Genomic DNA, 18,705 nt, shown 5'->3' with positions numbered 1-18,705 from the left:
GTGGAAAATGGTGTTTTTGTGACTCACATCAGAGTCCCCCGTTAACGGTAGTTGGATCGTTGACCACACATAATGGTCAATGATATGGAAAAAAAGGAAAAATTCCGAGAGATTAGTAAGCCGTCTCTGATATGAAAAATTTATTTACCATCTTGCCATCAAACAACTACCGATTCAACGACCCTTGACCAGCGATGTAGAACTGGTGCTTTTCTGGGAGGGAATGTTCGCGCCATTTTGCACGGTCAAGATATGTTTAATCTCGGTATTGGAAATAGCAACTTCGGGATTATCGACCCATATATATATCTCTTCACATATCCCTCTCTCTTCACTTATATTTTTCGCTTTCTCTCTTCCCTTATCCCTGCAGCAGAAACCCTCTTCTCTCTCAACACCACCGAACGAACCAGCAGACACTCCACCATGAATTCATCTGATACCGAATAGAAATTCGATCTACCTTCTGCGTATTTGGATTTTGTGTAATTAGGGTTTAATTTTACAAACAAAATTAGGTAAGTTAGGGTTTCAGTTTTATTTGTTTTTATCATTGGGTTTTAATTTTTTTTCGTTTATTCTTTGATTTCAGGTTAATCTCTCAATTCAGAGTTTCTAGAGTTTGAATTTACAAAAAAAATCAGGTGAGTTAGGGTTTCAGTTTAATTTTTTTCTGTTTTTTTTTTTATCATTGGGTTTAATTTTTTTTTGTTTCTTCTTTGATTTCAGGTTAATCTCTCAATTCAGAGTTTCTGGGGTTTGATTTTACAAACAAAATCAGGTGAGTTAGGGTTTCGGTTTAATTTTTATTTCTGTTTTATTTGTTTTTGTATCATTGGGTTTTATTTTTTTGCGTTTATTCTTTGGTTTCAGGTTAATCTCTCAATTCAGAGTTTCTAGGGTTTGATATTACAAACAGCAGGTACAGTTGATGTCAACAGTTGAGTAGGATATGATAATCATTTTGTTGGTTAGGTTTTGTTGTTGGTGATGAATGATGGTAGGATTTGTTTGGTAGAAAGGCTTGAGGAATTTTCAATGTGTGTTGATAACTTGATGGTAGTAAGTTATTTGTATGTATTCCTTAAATTGGTTGTTCTGTAACTTTGGATTTTGGCATGTGGAACTGTGTTGTTTCATTAGAAGGCTTGTATTATATGGTAGAAAATTCGTTGAGTGGAGTGATTGTATGCCTAACTAAGACATTTTCTTAAGTTCTTTGGTGTTGATTTTCCTTATAAGCATCTACTGTACTGATTATGTGGGTTGAAGTTGTGAGTTTGGGGTTATCATTTCTCAAAATCTCTATTTAAAATTAAGTTCTAGCTCATTTGCAGATATACATAAGAGTCATAAAATGAGTTCACTAGAGGCGTTCATTATGTTATGTACTGATTTTAGACTTCCATTTGATTAGTAGAGGATTGTAAATATTCAAATAATTAAACGTTAGTTACATCATATGGTTCAGAGCAAAGTTTCCATTTGGCAGAAATTCTTCTCATGTTTTCTTGTTTCGGTTTATTTGTTTTGATAGAATATTTGTAGTTTGATTTTAAATTTAATGGATGCATTATAGTTTAGTAATTTAGAGCAGCTTGCAATGATTGAAAGTTTTTCTAATCAGATGTTTATAGTTTTTATTCTTCGGTGTTAGTATTGATAGTGGTATTATCTCTATAGGTATTTGTGTTATGGTTGTTAATCTTTTTCAAAGTGATTTTCTTGTAGACAAATATGGTAAGACATCCTATTGGTGGTAGCAGCAGCCGATTCAGGTCTGGAAGTACTAGGTATGCTAGTACTAGACCGCCTACTACTACTCCTAACTTTAATGAAGTGAACTGGCCAAGGGGGTTTCTCAATTCACAAGGCTCTCCATCAACTGATGGTGCACAAACAGCTGGACATCCAAGTGTAGGGAGTCAACGTGTGTCTTCCTCAGATGGTGACAATTATCCAAGCCAAGGTACTGGGAATCAAGCAGAGGGACGTGGATGGCACGACGCTTTTCATCAGGAAGATAATGATCCTGGCGATACCGAGGAAAGCATGATAAATGGTATAATACAAAACTCTGTTTTTCAGTTTACTTTATGTGATATGTTATCAATTGACATCTATTTTTTTTTCTTTCGATAGATGATCAACTTCCAGAAATTCCATTCAATTCCTTGGGACAACCAATATAAGATATTTCAAAGAAATATGCTTCCAAAATTGGAGTAATAACTAGGAATGTTGTCTCACCACATTATGAGGATTGGAGGATAGTCCCATCGGATTATAAGGATGAAATTTGGAGGAGCCTTAAGAATGAGTACAAGGTACCTGAAGTCATCAAGGGCAAGGTTTTAAGGATGGCAAATAAATTTGTTTGTCTTATTTCTAAATGTGAACCATGAAGTTATGTTTGAATATTGAAGTAGTTTACTATTCTGAGGGATATTATCATGCTTAGTTTATATTGCAAATCCATTTCATTGTGGGGGGAAACTAACAACCGTAACAAGTTTTGTATGGAGTTCGCTTTTCTTACTGATTTGTTAAGATTCTTCGTTACTGTTAACATCTATTTGTTACTGTTACTGAAATTCATTCTCCGATTTTGATGGAATCTAGTACTGGATTTTTTTTTTGTTGTTATCATTTCCATAGCTTCCTTGGATAATATAAGAACCTCCACTTTATGGTTTGATTGAAACAAAAGCTTGAACATCAGTGCAACTTTTTTCAATAGGACTGTTTCTATGTTTGCATTGTTTTCCTTATATGCACCAGTAATTCTTACTGCCATAATGGATGTGGTTATGATCTGCAGGGAATGAATGGTGGTGGTTGTCAAGCTAGAAGTCAGGAAGTAATTTTGAAAAATATGAGAAAGAGATGGTTATGATCGCACGTGAGACTCCGTGGTCAAAGAGATCGATCTTTTTCTGCCTCCCATATTGGAAGGTAAATTCCTTTCTCATCAGTTACTTGTTATATTTGTTTTGATCTCCATAGTTTTACTTTTTTTGATCAGCATATTTTTACTTGTTAGAAGCTTTATAAGTAGTTCAGCATCCCCTGTCTTGGTATATTTACTTTGTGAGAGAGGGAGATAACAACATAGTTTACTTGTTAAAAGCTTTATAACTAGTTCAGCATCCCCTGTCATGGTAGTTTTCCTTTCTAACTTAATATCATCTCTTCTCAGTAGTTACTTAAATTCAATATGTTTGTGTTGTTTGTGCTGAAGCAGTTACTTAAATTCAATTCAATATGTGTTGTTTAAAATTCTTTTCTAACTTAATCTCATCTCATTAGTTTATGAAAATCCAGAACAATGTGGATGTCATGGTCCTACTTTTGCTACAGTTTCGTACAACTCATATTTTGTTAATGGCTATCTTTTTTACACAGCCGATGCAGAAAAAAATTTAATTACAAAAAATAGTGGAGTCACCATGGATGCTTACACCAACTTCAGAGCAAGTTCCAGAGATACGAACTTGGTCGATGACGATACTACGTACTACGGTATTCTACAACATATACTTGAACTGGATTATGGAGTTTTTACAGAAATTGTTTTTTACTGTGATTGGGTGCGAGTCGAAGACAAAGTACATGGATCATATGTGGATCCAAATACGAAGTTGAGGTTTGTCAACTTCAGAAGGTTTATGAGAAGCTCAAAAGAAGCCGACGAGCCATTCATCCATGCTTCTCAAGCTATACAAGTTTTTTACTGCAGAGATTTGAGAAGGGAACATTGGAATTTGGTTTTGGAATCTCCAATACGATCAGATACCAACAAGAATTCACTTTGTTTTCACTGCAAATACGAATGAAGCTCCGTCAATTTTGACAACTGTTGGAGATGATAAATATTGAATGGAGAAACTCGGGTGAGATTCATTCTATTTCTTCTAATATGTCTCTTATAGTAGATTCCATATTTGTTATGTTAGCTCTTTTACTTTAGTATTAATTTTATTTTCTACAATTGGTTGTATTTCCAAGGGCACGAGAAATGGGGATACACGTGAATAAACTTTCCCAACACCTTATAATTCCACTGGTGGAAATCATGTAGCTCCCTCTGCGCACATGTGAGTTGACAACAAAACTTGAACCCTTTTATAGTTATCATCACCCCAGCTAATATTATTAGTTGTTAAGTTACATATGTGATGTGCCCTTCTAGAATACATACAACTAAGGTTTGATTTGTCAAATTTACCTCATAAATGATCGCCTAGATTAGGTTATGGTTATGGTTGTAGTTAAAATTATGTTTGAATCACAGAGAATTTGTATGTATGGAAATGATGCAGCAAATGAGTTTTTAGCACTGTTAATGATGAGGTTGTTGAATCTGCTGGTAGTGGTTCAGGGAAATTGAGATTGTTAGTGATGATTGAAATGATTGCAGCTATCAGTGGATTGGAAAGTAAGCTCAGTTTATGATTGTGTATAACAATGAGTTTTGCTTGGATTATATAAGTTGTTCAAGTGATGTGAATCATAGTTGTGGTCTTAATTAGTCTGGTAGAATGGAAATAATTATGGTTTGATCCCTGCAATTGATGAGCCAACGGTTGTCTACATGACCTATATCTAGGTTTAATCTGTCAAATTACCTCTCACATATGTGCTTCCAGCTACTCCAGGTGCCCACTGCTAGAATGTCTGTCAAATTACCTTACATTGTTGTCTACATGACCTATATCTAGTAACTTATTTTGTTCTACCGTGTATTATGTACTGAACAAAGTCATTGTGTTGTTGTTGATTTGCTTTGCAGGAAGTCGCATGTAAACCAAGGACACAACACATGGAGGATCTGCTTGATATCATTTGTGAAGTATTGGCTATTTCATTGTCATCGGAGGAGCTTAATTATCATTTTGGTTTTTTTATCAGTTCTCTATTGGTTTAACATGTTGTTGTTAGAATTTACTAGCTAGCTTATGTATTCTCTGAACTCAGTATTTTATCTACTTTTTGTGTAATTTTGAACCCAATGGATAAATTGAATATGAATGTTAAAATTCTCGGTTTGATTGCACATTTCAGTTAAATTTGAAGGTGGATTTGAATTTCAGTGGGGATTCACTTGACTTGACTTTGTAATTGACTTCAATTTGACTTAACTTGAGTTTGACTTGACTTCTGTTTGACTTGACTTCAATCTGACTTCAATGGCAGTCAGATTAATTCATCCATTCTGGCATTTCATCAAATCTGAATCTTTTTTTTTATATTATAATTCAAATCTACGACCGATTTCACGAGTCAGTGTCCAGTTACGCTTAAAAACGGTCTCAGTTCAGAGACCCACAGCTTAGGGTCGTCTAATTAAAAGACGCTTTATCAGCGACCCCTTCAGAGGCCGTTAGAGAGGGTCGTTTAACTCGGATATATGACCTGTCCTGACGGTCGCGGAACTTCTGTTTTCCACTAGTGATGACGCACACGTTCAGACTGAAATTCAGATCTACTAATAATGAGACAGAATACGAAGGAGTGGTGCATGCATTGAGGTTGGCAGGACATATGGAACTAGACGACGTAAGAATAACTAGTGACTCGCAGCTAGTGATTCGCCAAATACCAGGAATATACAACACGAACGAACCTTCACTACAAAAGTACAAGAAACTCGTAGAAGAACTTAAAATGGAGGCACATAAGTAGGAATGATAATAGGTTCGCATACGCTCTCACTAGTGGAAAAGGGGTTTAAAATGAACCATATCCTTGACCCTCACTGGCGGTCAACGGGTCGTGGACCGATGAAGACCGTCAATGATTTGGTAAATTTCCGGAGCACATCCGCGATGTCTAATACCGGTCGTTGCATGAATTTTTTAATTATGACTATGTCCCCGATTCATTAACCCACACCACGACCGCTGAACCTAGTTGATTCAGTGGTACTTTTCTTGCGCGGGAAATCTAACACGTTTCCCACCATTTCCTACCTCGTTATTATCGGTGATATATATCTCCCATCTCTCTCTCCTTTAGTTTATTCACAGAGACCTTCACAGAAAAAAAAAAAAAAAAAAAAAAGGAAGAAAACCACCCAAATTTTCTTCTCTTCTCAGAGCTCAACCATTGATGACTAATTAAGCCCTTAAATCAAAAACCCTCACTTAGATTAACCTCTTACATATCTTAATCGAGCAACAGTTAGGTTTGATTTTCAAAATCACCAGGTACAGGTATATAGTTAGGGTTTTTGATTGAAGTTTTGTTTTTCTTCTACTTGTCGATTTTATTCATAGGGGTTTAAAAATAATTGTTCCTTTGTTGGATTTCAGGTAAATCTCAAGAGAGATGTCTTCCTCGGGCAAGTTATTTGGATTTTTCTTTTTATTTTACTGGTCGATATTGTTCATGGAGTTTAACAATGATTGCTGTATTGATGGATTTCAGGTAAATCTCAAGAGCTTAGTTGTAGTTCATCTCTTCCTCAGGCAAGTTAGAGTTTTGTATTCAATTATTTTTCTTCTTTTTCTTCTACTGGTCGATTTTGTTCATGGGGTTTAACAACAATTGTTATAATGGTGGATTTCAGGTAATCTTAAGAGCTTAATTGTAGTTCATATCTTCCTCAGACAAGTTAGGGTTTTGGATTCAATTTTTTTATCTTTTTCTTTTACTGGTCGAATTTTTTCATGGGGTTTAACCAGAACTGTTGTACTGGTTTATTTCAGGTAGATCTTAACAGCTTAAGTTGAAGTTCAGAAATTTCATCAGGTATATCTGATTTTATTTGATTTGGGTGATAATTTTTTGGTTTAGGCTATGTTCTTAGTTCTGATTTCATTTTATTTGATTTGTATTTAGCTTATTTATTTTGATTTAATGGTGATTATATTTTGATTTTAGATTCTGAAGTGCTTTTTTAGGTGCATTACATTTGATTGCTTAGATAAGATTTAGATGCAAATATTTGTGAAAATTGTTGGACTATAAAATTGACATTACAACTTTTTTCTTAGTTCTTATAATTTTATTGTTGACCATGTCAGGTTCTTATTGGGCAGTAGTGTGAAATTAGGGTCTGTTTTGTTTTTATGAGCATCCCCTGTAATATTTCATGTTTATATATTGACATCCCATGTAATATCTCATATGGCTCATGTATTAGTTTTTATCTTGTTGAACAAAATCTTGTTTTAGTGTTGCTTGTTTCTTGTTGAATAGAATCATGTTTTAGTGTTGCTGCTCTTGTTAATATAGTTTTTTCTTTGTTCTTCGTTTTGGTTTGCATTGTTAATTAGTTTTTTCTGTTTTATTTGATGGATTAATAGGTTATTTGATGAGTGCCAAATATTGTATATATTTATCCCTTTTTGTTGGCATTTAACTCATCTTTTATGCATTAATTCTACATTTTATTCCATATTCTGTATTTTCATTGTTTTCAAGAATAAATATTTTTATTAATTAATTTTACATTTTTAGGTAATAAATAAAGTTCGGATGAGTCGCGGAGCGAAAAGAGCAGAAAAGTAGTGAAAAGCCGGGAGAAATCACGCAAGGAAGCCGCGAAGAATGGTGCGCACAACCTCATTTTCTACACACAAAAACGCCTCCGTTCTCAGCCATCAGATCAGTTCTCAGAAGCATCCGATGGTCGCTCCTTCATAGAGCATCAAAATCTGAAGTCTCTGCCAAGCACCACAGCGCTGAAATTCCAAGCCTTCAGATTAGATGGTAGTTGAATCCAACGGTTGCTCCCTTGCTGTGCATCGAAGTTTGATATCTCCGCCTTACACTACAGTACCTAACTCCATCAAGTACCGTTCGTTTCGTTGTATCCCTTCATCCGACGGTCGCTCCTCGCTTTCCTCCGCATCACCGTCCGATCTGCCTACCAGCTCCACATCCCACGGCTCATCCTCGCTGTTCATCCAATTTGATGAAGCCGCCTAACACCCTAGCAACCGAATCATTTAACCTCAACCAAACATCCCCTCCTTCCTCTCCATCGACCTCATTTTCTCTTCCACCCCCTCACCTCTGCAGAGACACCATGTCCGCCACCGTACACCACCACCTTCTCCACCTCTGTCACCACCATCTCTACCACCTAACCTCCACTAAATCACCACCAAACACCACCTACACGCCGTAGCTACCTCCCCTACCTCTATAGCCATCTAACTTATTGATTTTTCACCACTGAAACCCTAGGTGATAAATCAATAAACTAGGTGAGGCTATAAGACGTAATTGAAGCATGGGAAAGGTGCAGCAGACCAAGGAGAAGAATGGGTCGAGTTTAATTTGATGTTGCTACATCAAATTAGGTAAGAATTTACCAAACCCTAGTTCTGTCAATTTGGGGGTTTTTACATAGATCCTAATTAGGTTGAGATAGAGCATGGAGAAGATAAAGTGGGTGATATAGGGTAGGTAATTGAATTCAACTGTGATTTTCTGTCACATTAGGTAGAACCCTAATGTCTACTGTTTTGGGGATTTTTGGGTGAAAAGGGTGTAAACCCTAATGATGTAATTGGGTATAAATTGGGACTGTGGGTGAGTGTGAGAGGGTATGCTGGACTAGCCAGTGTCCAGGACTTTCAAGTTCTGTTAATTTTCAAATTCAGTTCAATTTTCATTTATTTTCATATCCTGTTAATGTTCCTGTTGAATGTGCAATATCCTGTTAGTATCCTGTTTAGGTTTAATTCCATGTTAGTTCACTGTTAATGTTAGTTTAAATGCTCACTGTTAGGATTAATTCACTGTCATGTAATGTTAGTTTGATGGAATGCTAGGCTAGAAGCCTTTGAAGCATTGATTTGATTGTGCAATGGAAGAAATCAGTGCTCATAGCAAGCTGATTATCTTGCCATTCTATTTTTGTATGCTTAGGTTGCACTGATTTGATTGAGAATTGGGAGAAACTAGTGCTCACTAGTGACAATGAGCAAGCTAGTTCTCTTCCCACTCTAGATGAATGCCTTAGCTTTGCTCTGTTAGCTTCTCCACATCCCTTCCCTTGGCCTTAGGCCTTGGTTTGTTTTATCATCTTTCTTTGTTGTCTAGTATTTGCTTTGTTTAGTTCTTGCATTGTTCTCTGCTTGTTTTCTTTACTGTCTTCACTGTTTTGTTCACTGCCATCTTTTCTTTCTCACTTGCCTTGCACTGCTGCATTGTTTTTCTTCATTTGTTTTTGCTTCACTGCCAGCTCTGCTTTCTTTTCTTGGCCTTGTGCTGCTGTGCACTGCTTGTGCAGCTGCTGCCACAACCCATCTGCCCTGCAACCCTGCTGTTCCTGCTTTCTTTTGTTGTTGCTGCAGCTGCCTTTTCTTTCCCCTGCTGCTGTGCACTTCCCTTTGCCCTGCAGTACTGCTGCTGCTTCCATCTTTGCCTTGTGCTGCTGCTGGTGCCTTCTCTGTGTTGCCTCTGCTGTTGTTGCTGCTGCTGCTGCTGTTGTTGCTGCCAAGCAAAAGCCCATCAGTCCAGTTCAAGGCCTAGTTCTCAGTTCTAGGCCCACTGTCCATTGTTTGTACAAACTGAAGCCCATTTCATTAAGGCCCAAAGGCCCAGTTCAGTAAGGCCCACCCACAGTTTAGGTTAAGGCTAAAAGCCCAATTCAATCAACTGTGGGCTTAATCAAAAGCCTAAGTTTAAGGCCAAAGCCCATTTACACTTCAAAGACTAACTGAGCCCAAGCTCAGTTCATTTTATTGTTATCAAACCCATTAGTACTCAAAGCCCAATTTAAGCCAAAAGGCTTCATAGCCCAATAGCAACTAGAACCTAAAATAGCTAGAAACAACAAAACACTCCCAATCTCTGTGGATCGACCCGTACTTGCACGAGCTACAACTGACGACCGTGCACTTGCGGTATTACTGTAGGCCCCCGTTTTTATTGCGCTTAATTTTATACATATCTCCGGGCCCACCAAGTTTTTGGCCGGGGATAATTTTTAGGACCTTTTAGAAGCCTACCAAGTTTTTGGCGCCGCTGCCGGGGATTGGTGCTGTGTTTTTCTTGTTTTTTTTTTAGCTATTTTTGCATTTCACTGCATAGCATTTGCATCTGCATCTGCTTCACTTCATTTGCTGTTGGACCTGCTATTCTGAACCTGTTTTTCCTCTGCTGGGACGCCACCAAGGAAAAGAACCAAAACCCAACTGGGTTTTTGCAACAATATCAGAGCAGCTGGGTTGTGCTTAAAAGGTAACCCATTTAAGAGAACCCGAATTGTGGGCTTCCAATTTTTTTTAATTGTGGGCATGTAATATTAAAGCCAATTTTTGGGCTTCTCTTATTTTCTGTTGGGTTTGTAATAATTTATTTGTGGGCTTGTTTGTTTACATTGATTATGGGCTTGTGTATTTAATTTTTGTGGGCTTGTTTAATTTGGACTTGTATTTTATATTCTGGGTTTTTAAACCCAGCTGAGCTTGTAACCGATCACGCTAGTTGAACTCGTTAGTGGGCCGAGTACCCAAATTCTAGGCCGAGATTTTGGACTCAGTTCCACCAAAAGTTTTCAACCAAGCGGAGCCAAAGCAAATACAAAACAAACAATGGGCTTGCTCCCATTCAAAAACCAAATTTTATTTTCTTTTTTTTTTTTTAAAAAAAAAAAAAAAAAAAAAAAAATTTTTGCTCCCAATTTTTAAAACCAAATTTCTACTTTGCTCCCATTTTTTTAAAGCAAATTTTCTTTTTCAAATGTCTCCCACCAAAACCAAATTTTTCCCAAAAATCCAAACCCTTTAAGAAACCAAATTTTGGGCTTTGTAACATAGTTACTTAGCTTTTGAGCCAATCATGTCTGGATTTTGGTCTGCTCCTGGGGATGGAAATAAAACTCTTAGAGAACTTGCTTATGGGAATGTGCCACGTTATGAACCATCCACGGACCATGATGTCAATAGTCATAGGAATTATTATGGACACTTTCAAAGTCCCGAGCCGCAATACATGAACCCTAATGACTATTCGTACATGCATCATTCATCGCAACGTGAAAATGAACCTTTTGCTAGTGCCTCACTCACACAATCATCACTTATGGATCAAATAGAAGCTCGAATCACAGCTTTAGAAATGCAATCACATGAGGAATCTGTCACATCTAATTTTCTTAGGAAACCTGAAATCTATGCATGTCCCGCATGTGGTAGTTTAGACCACCCTGTTGAGCATTGTCATATTTTGCATAATTTTAGGCAATCTAGAGAAAATCCAATGTATGAAATGCCCATAAATTGTGAGAATGGTAGTCATTGGGACCATAATCAATCCCTGGAGGGTTGCGATCAATATTTTGTAAACCCTAATGACCATGCACACATGTACCATTCACCACAATTTGAACATGAAGAATTTTGTACTCCCATGAATTTAGACTCCACCACAGAAGCTTTAAGACTCTGCAAGCAAGACTATGATAGATCTACAGCACGAATTCATGCACATTTAGATCAGATTTTGCTTCACCGACAAAAGGAGGAAATTCATGAGGAAATGTATGTTGTCCCTAATGAATTGTCTAGTCCCATTCATGTAAATAATGTTGAATATGAACCTAATTTAGAGGAACATGAATCGACTAATGACACCACCACTGTTAATGAGGACCAATATGCATGCTACCATGATGATGATTATGATGATTATGATGATATGTTAGAAGAACATGAAAATATTGTGGAACCTGTTGGTTCAAAAACATATGGCTTCTCTCCCTCGACCTTCATGAATGCTGTTTTTTCTAATACTCATTGTAATTCATATGATTTTGATATTGACATGGGATTCGTACAATTATTCTGTGAAGATGAGCATGACATAGGAATAGTTGAATCTTCTGTAGACACCAATATGCATGAAAATATATTTGATGTGTCTGATTCTCTACCTAGGTCACATTGTGATATTTCTCCTGATTTGCCGATGCATGAGAATAAATTTGTTGATGATGTTGATGATTCTGATTGTGATCTTGCCAATTTGATTGATGATTGTGAGCATGATGTGTGGCAGGTCCGGAAAGTGTGTAAATGAAGCAATAGAAACGGGCCTACAGTAATACCGCAAGTGCACGGTCGTCAGTTGTAGCTCGTGCAAGTACGGGTCGATCCACAGAGATCGGGTGTGTTTTGGAAGTGTTTTAGCTAATTGGGTTCCTAGATTTGCTTTGGGCTTAGAAGCCTTTTGGCTTAAATTGGGCTTTGAGTACTAATGGGTTTGAATGCCATTTGAATGACTTGGGCTTAGTGGGTTTGTTAAAAATAAAATGAACTGAGCTTGGGCTCAGTTATCTTTGAAGTGCAAATGGGCTTTGGTTTTAGAAACTGGTTTGAGCTTTGGGCTCAACAGTTCAACTGTGACTTGGGCTTAACAGTTCACTTGTGAGTTGGGCTTAGTTTCAGTGAACTGATTTGAGCTTTGGGCTCAACAGTTCTACTGTGAATTGGGCTTAGGGCCTTGGACTCAGTTGAAGCAGCAGCAGTCTTTGGCTTGGCCTTGGAAGGCAGCAGGAGAAGAAGTGGCAGGGCAGCAGCAGGAGCAAGAGCTGCATAGCAAGGACAACAGCAACTGCAGCAGAACAAGCAACAGCAGCTACAACAGCAGTGCAGCAGGCACCAGCAGCAGCAACTTGGCAGAGCAGCAGGCACCAGCAGCAGCAACAGAAGAAGTGCAGCAGAAGTGGCAGCAGGGGAAGCAAGTAGTAAAGAAAGTAGTAATACAGCAGTGCAGGTAAAACAAACAGGTGAAAGAAAACAAGACTAAACAGTTGAAGATGGAGTTGTGGATGAGAATGAAGTAGATTATGGAGGGGAACTAGGGGTTGAATTCACTCTAACTTCTACTATGTATTCTCCTATAGAAAGTTAAACACAACTATGGTATTCTTTCCAAAGCACTAATTGTCTTTCTACAGCACAACTAGTCAAAGGATTATGAATTCAGCTTGAGTTGCAGCTTATCAACAGCTCATGAACCTAACTACAAAGTATACTTGGCATACATTGTGAAAGTGAGGTGATGATGAACTAAGTTCAAGTTTTTCCTAAACCTGCTTAGCCTTCTAAAGCCATATGATCAATGTACTACACAATAAGAAATTAGGTATTTATCAAGTCCCTAGCATGATGGTTTAGAACATGACAAACATTACACTATCATTACAGGGCAGTGAGCATAACAGTGAGTAACATGGTGAACTAACATGACAACATTCATATAAACAGAGAATTAAAATCAAGAACAAGAACAAATGCAATTAAAAGTAAAAATGCAACTAACAGGAACAATTAAAAATGAACAGGAGCATCACACATTAAAGATTAACAGTGCAATTTGAAATTGGAATTAACCTAACCCAAATTGGGTGGAAACTTGGCTAGTCCAAGAACAAGTTTTAACATCCTAATTCACTTCCCTTTTATACCCAAATTATCAAATTAGGGTTTACACCCATTTTCCCCAAATCAGAAAATTAGGGTTTTTTAAATTACCCAAAATTTACTTACAAACTCCCAAAATTTGCTCGACCCATGCTTCTTGATGTCCCTCTGATGCTCTTCCTGCTCCTATTGTCCCCTAATTTCTAGTTATTTTACTCACCCCAAAACCTAGGGTTTCAGAGGTTGTGAGATGAAGAAAATAACTAGGCTAGGGTGTTGTCGGGTGTTGGAGATGGTGGTGTTGTCGGGTGTTTGTGGTGGTGGTGTAGCTCGAGGTCTGGTGGTGGCTGGAAATGGTCGGGGAAGGTGGTGGAGTTGCAGAGCTCTGCAACTGTCGGGTGAAGGAGATGAAGTCGAAGTTTTGGGAAGAAGGGAGTGTTTGGGTGGTAGTATAGGCTTCGGTGCTAGGGTGTGAAGCGGGATTATCTGAAGTTGATGAGCAGCGATCTGGTCCGTAGGATGTGACGATGGTAGGTGGATCCAACGATGAAATGGGAGGCTGTGGGTAGCGACCGTCGGATGGAGGAATGCAACGAAAATGACGGCCCAAGATGGAGATGGGCGTTGCGATGTAAAGCGGGAGCTTCGGAGTTTGATGTGCGATGATGGAGCGACCGTAGGATGCTGAAATGCTTCGATCTGACGGCTGAAATCCGATACGGGCTTGGGTAGTGGAAATGGGTTTGAGAAAGGGTTTTGGGCCTTGGGTATGCCAGGCCCATAACTTTTTTAAGAACAATTCTTCCTTCTTGAGCCCACTTCTAGCTTTTTGGTCTTGTGCGCAACATTCTTCGCGGCTTCCTTGCGTAATTCCTCCCGGCTTTTCACTACTTTTCTGCTCTTTTTGCTCCGCAATTCATCCAGACTTTATTTATTACCTAAAAATGCAAAATTAATTAATAAAAATATTTATTCTTGAAAACAATGAAAATACAGAATATGGGATAAAATGTAGAATTAATGCGCAAAAGATGAGTTAAATGCCAACAAAAAGGGATAAATATATACAATATTTGGCACTCATCAATGTGACACGTGTAGAAGACTTAGGAGATTTTGATTTGATTGATAATGACGCACCTATTCTCCTACATGAGTCACAATCTGTTGGCCTTCCACCCAACCTAGATTTGGTTTGTACCAATATTGTAAAACCAATTTTTCTGAAAATTCCTAATCTAGGATTGGAACTGTGTGCTTCCCAAGTCCTCTTGGACTATTTTGCATCTAAGTATAATATCTTTGAGGGACCACAGTTGGAAATTGCATGTTTGCCCGTCCCTAGCACAGTTCATTTCGAGCTAGACCTTTTGCATGATGAACCCCCGAAACTGCGCGATTTTCTTTTCAAAATTATATCTTCTGTAAAATCCAGGTTTGGGGGTAGCTCATTTTGTTTCACAGCTTCACTTGCATGCCTATCATATTATTATTGCGTGAAGCTGTTGAAACCTCTACACTTTGTCTTTTGGGTTGATCCTCAACTCTTTAGATTGTTAGTGTATGGTGAATTTTTGTATATAATCCAGTAGCTAAAATTTCTTAAAAACCTTTTGTTCCTTTTGTATATATTTTGCTAATCCAATATAATCTCGGCTGAAATATGTTGGATTTTTTTGCCTTGAATAACGGAGTTTTAATTCTGCTTTCGCCGTACAATCGGGTATTCTCTCTCCTTTTACTCTACTCAGCATGTTCCTCTTCATATATTGTTTTTTTAATTCTTTCCATATTTTGAAACATTGAGGACAATGTTTAGTTTAGGTTTGGGGGTATAGAGTAGATACCATGATAATATGCCATAATTGAAAACGAACTCCTTCTTCTTTTGAAAAAATCGAAAAAATTCAAAAAAATTAAAAAATGAAAAATCATAAAAATGGAGCTCATTTACCTTGAAATGTTGACTCTTGTGCAAATATGTAATTATTAGGAGTCTTAGTCTAGATATTTAGGCACCCTGATTCTAGCACAATTCACATAGTGATAAGAAATTTGCACGCGCACGATCTACCAATACATGTATGGCCTCGATCTTCAAGGTGTTTGATAGGAAGTTACGATTGCCAATCACTTTAGAATACTGAACGAAACTTGACTAGCTTGTTCTTTGGTTGGTTGGGATAGAAGGTGGAGGTTACATTAAGAAAGACAACCATCGAATTTAACTGGGTGCATCAAAAAGGGCTACCTCTTGCAAAGTGTCATGTAATTTTTTTGTTTCCTTTTGTATATATATCAAAAGTGTTTCCTTGTTCTAAAAAAAAAAAAAAAATATACAAAAAAAAAATCAAGTATTTATCAATTCCATCATCTCTTGTTCCAAAAATAAAAAGAGAGTAGTCAATGTAAATAAGAGTCATGTAATTAGTCATTTTGTTGTTTTTTGTAATAAGCAAGGAGGGTGTATGCCATTGATGTACAACGCGAGTAATTGTGAAATACCTCCAACTCATTCACAATTCTCGTAAAGTCCGGACAGCTAGCTAGATTTCGACCTTGGTTCTTAGCCTGAGAAACTATCTCTTGGTGATTAGTAGTCATAACTTCAGATCTTTCTTTACACATGTGTAGATACACTTTACACTCTTATCACATGTCTTTTTTTGTTATCAGTGCTAGGATTGTGCCTTCGATAGCTAGATTGACATCTCCATTTTGTTGTGAGCTTAAACTGTTTTGCACATGTCACATTTGATGGAATCTGAGCTTATATTTTGACCTAGAACTTTGTAGGTACGTTCTAAGCAAACCTTCACGAGACTTCAACTCGTCCACTAGGGACACTTAGTGGTTTAAAAGGCTTAGTGCATACGCTAAATGCATTCGAGAGACCAGCGACAGTGGTATAGTTAGGATTTCCTTAGTTTTGTTTTACTTGAGGACAAGTAAAATTCAGGTTTGGGTGTATTTGATGAGTGCCTAATATTGTATATATTTATCCCTTTTTGTTGGCATTTAACTCATCTTTTGTGCATTAATTCTACATTTTATCCCATATTCTGTATTTTCATTGTTTTCAAGAATAAATATTTTTCTTACTTAATTTTGCATTTTTAGGTAATAAATAAAGTTCGGATGAGTCGCGGAGCGAAAAGAGCAGAAAAGTAGTGAAAAGCCGGGAGAAATCACGCAAGGAAGCCGCGAAGAATGGTGCGCACAACCTCATTTTCTACACACAAAAACGCCTCCGTTCTCAGCCATCAGATCAGCTCTCAGAAGCATCCGATGGTCGCTCCTTCATAGAGCATCAAAATCTGAAGTCTCTGCCAAGCACCACAGCGCTGAAATTCCAAGCCTTCAGATTAGATGGTAGTTGAATCCAACGGTTGCTCCCTTGCTGTGCATCGAAGTTTGATATCTCCGCCTTACACTACAGTACCTAACTCCATCAAGTACCGTTCGTTTCGTTGTATCCCTTCATCCGACGGTCGCTCCTCGCTTGCCTCCGCATCACCGTCCGATCTACCTACCAGCTCCACATCCCACGGCTCATCCTCGCTGTTCATCCAATTTGATGAAGCCGCCTAACACCCTAGCAACCGAATCATTTAACCTCAACCAAACATCCCCTCCTTCCTCTCCATCGACCTCATTTTCTCTTCCACCCCCTCACCTCTGCAGAGACACCATGTCCGCCACCGTACACCACCACCTTCTCCACCTCTGTCACCACCATCTCTACCACCTAACCTCCACCAAATCACCACCAAACACCACCTACACGCCGTAGCTACCTCCCCTACCTCTATAGCCATCTAACTTATTGATTTTTCACCACTGAAACCCTAGGTGATAAATCAATAAACTAGGTGAGGCTATAAGACGTAATTGAAGCATGGGAAAGGTGCAGCAGACCAAGGAGAAGAATGGGTCGAGTTTAATTTGATGTTGCTACATCAAATTAGGTAAGAATTTACCAAACCCTAGTTCTGTCAATTTGGGGTTTTTTACATAGATCCTAATTAGGTTGAGATAGAGCATGGAGAAGATAAAGTGGGTGATATAGGGTAGGTAATTGAATTCAACTGTGATTTTTTGTCACATTAGGTAGAACCCTAATGTCTACTGTTTTGGGGATTTTTGGGTGAAAAGGGTGTAAACCCTAATGATGTAATTGGGTATAAATTGGGACTGTGGGTGAGTGTGAGAGGGTATGCTGGACTAGACAGTGTCCAGGACTTTCAAGTTCTGTTAATTTTCAAGTTCAGTTCAATTTTCATTTATTTTCATATCCTGTTAATGTTCCTGTTGAATGTGCAATATCCTGTTAGTATCCTGTTTAGGTTTAATTCCATGTTAGTTCACTGTTAATGTTAGTTTAAATGCTCACTGTTAGGATTAATTCACTGTCATGTAATGTTAGTTTGATGGAATGCTAGGCTAGAAGCCTTTGAAGCATTGATTTGATTGTGCAATGGAAGAAATCAGTGCTCATAGCAAGCTGATTATCTTTCCATTCTATTTTTGTATGCTTAGGTTGCACTGATTTGATTGAGCATTGGGAGAAACTAGTGCTCACTAGTGACAATGAGCAAGCTAGTTCTCTTCCCACTCTAGATGAATGCCTTAGCTTTGCTCTGTTAGCTTCTCCACATCCCTGCCCTTGGCCTTAGGCCTTGGTTTGTTTTATCATCTTTCTTTGCTGTCTAGTATTTGCTTTGTTTAGTTCTTGCATTGTTCTCTGCTTGTTTTCTTTACTGTCTTCACTGTTTTGTTCACTGCCATCTTTTCTTTCTCACTTGCCTTGCACTGCTGCATTGTTTTTCTTCATTTGTTTTTGCTTCACTGCCAGCTCTGCTTTCTTTTCTTGGCCTTGTGCTGCTGTGCACTGCTTGTGCAGCTGCTGCCACAACCCATCTGCCCTGCAACCCTGCTGTTGCTGCTTTCTTTTGCTGTTGCTGCAGCTGCCTTTTCTTTCCCCTGCTGCTGTGCACTTCCCTTTGCCCTGCAGTACTGCTGCTGCTTCCATCTTTGCCTTGTGCTGCTGCTGGTGCCTTCTCTGTGTTGCCTCTGCTGTTGTTGCTGCTGCTGCTGTTGTTGCTGCCAAGCCTGCTGCCAAGCAAAAGCCCATCAGTCCAGTTCAAGGCCTAGTTCTCAGTTCTAAGCCCACTGTCCATTGTTTGTACAAACTGAAGCCCATTTCATTAAGGCCCAAAGGCCCAGTTCAGTAAGGCCCACCCACAGTTTAGGTTAAGGCTAAAAGCCCAATTCAATCAACTGTGGGCTTAATCAAAAGCCTAAGTTTAAGGCCAAAGCC

The sequence above is a fragment of the Papaver somniferum genome, chromosome 11 (assembly GCF_003573695.1).
Source record: "Papaver somniferum cultivar HN1 chromosome 11, ASM357369v1, whole genome shotgun sequence".
In the NCBI taxonomy this organism is placed as follows: domain Eukaryota; kingdom Viridiplantae; phylum Streptophyta; class Magnoliopsida; order Ranunculales; family Papaveraceae; genus Papaver; species Papaver somniferum.
This window is presented reverse-complemented; position numbering follows the sequence as displayed.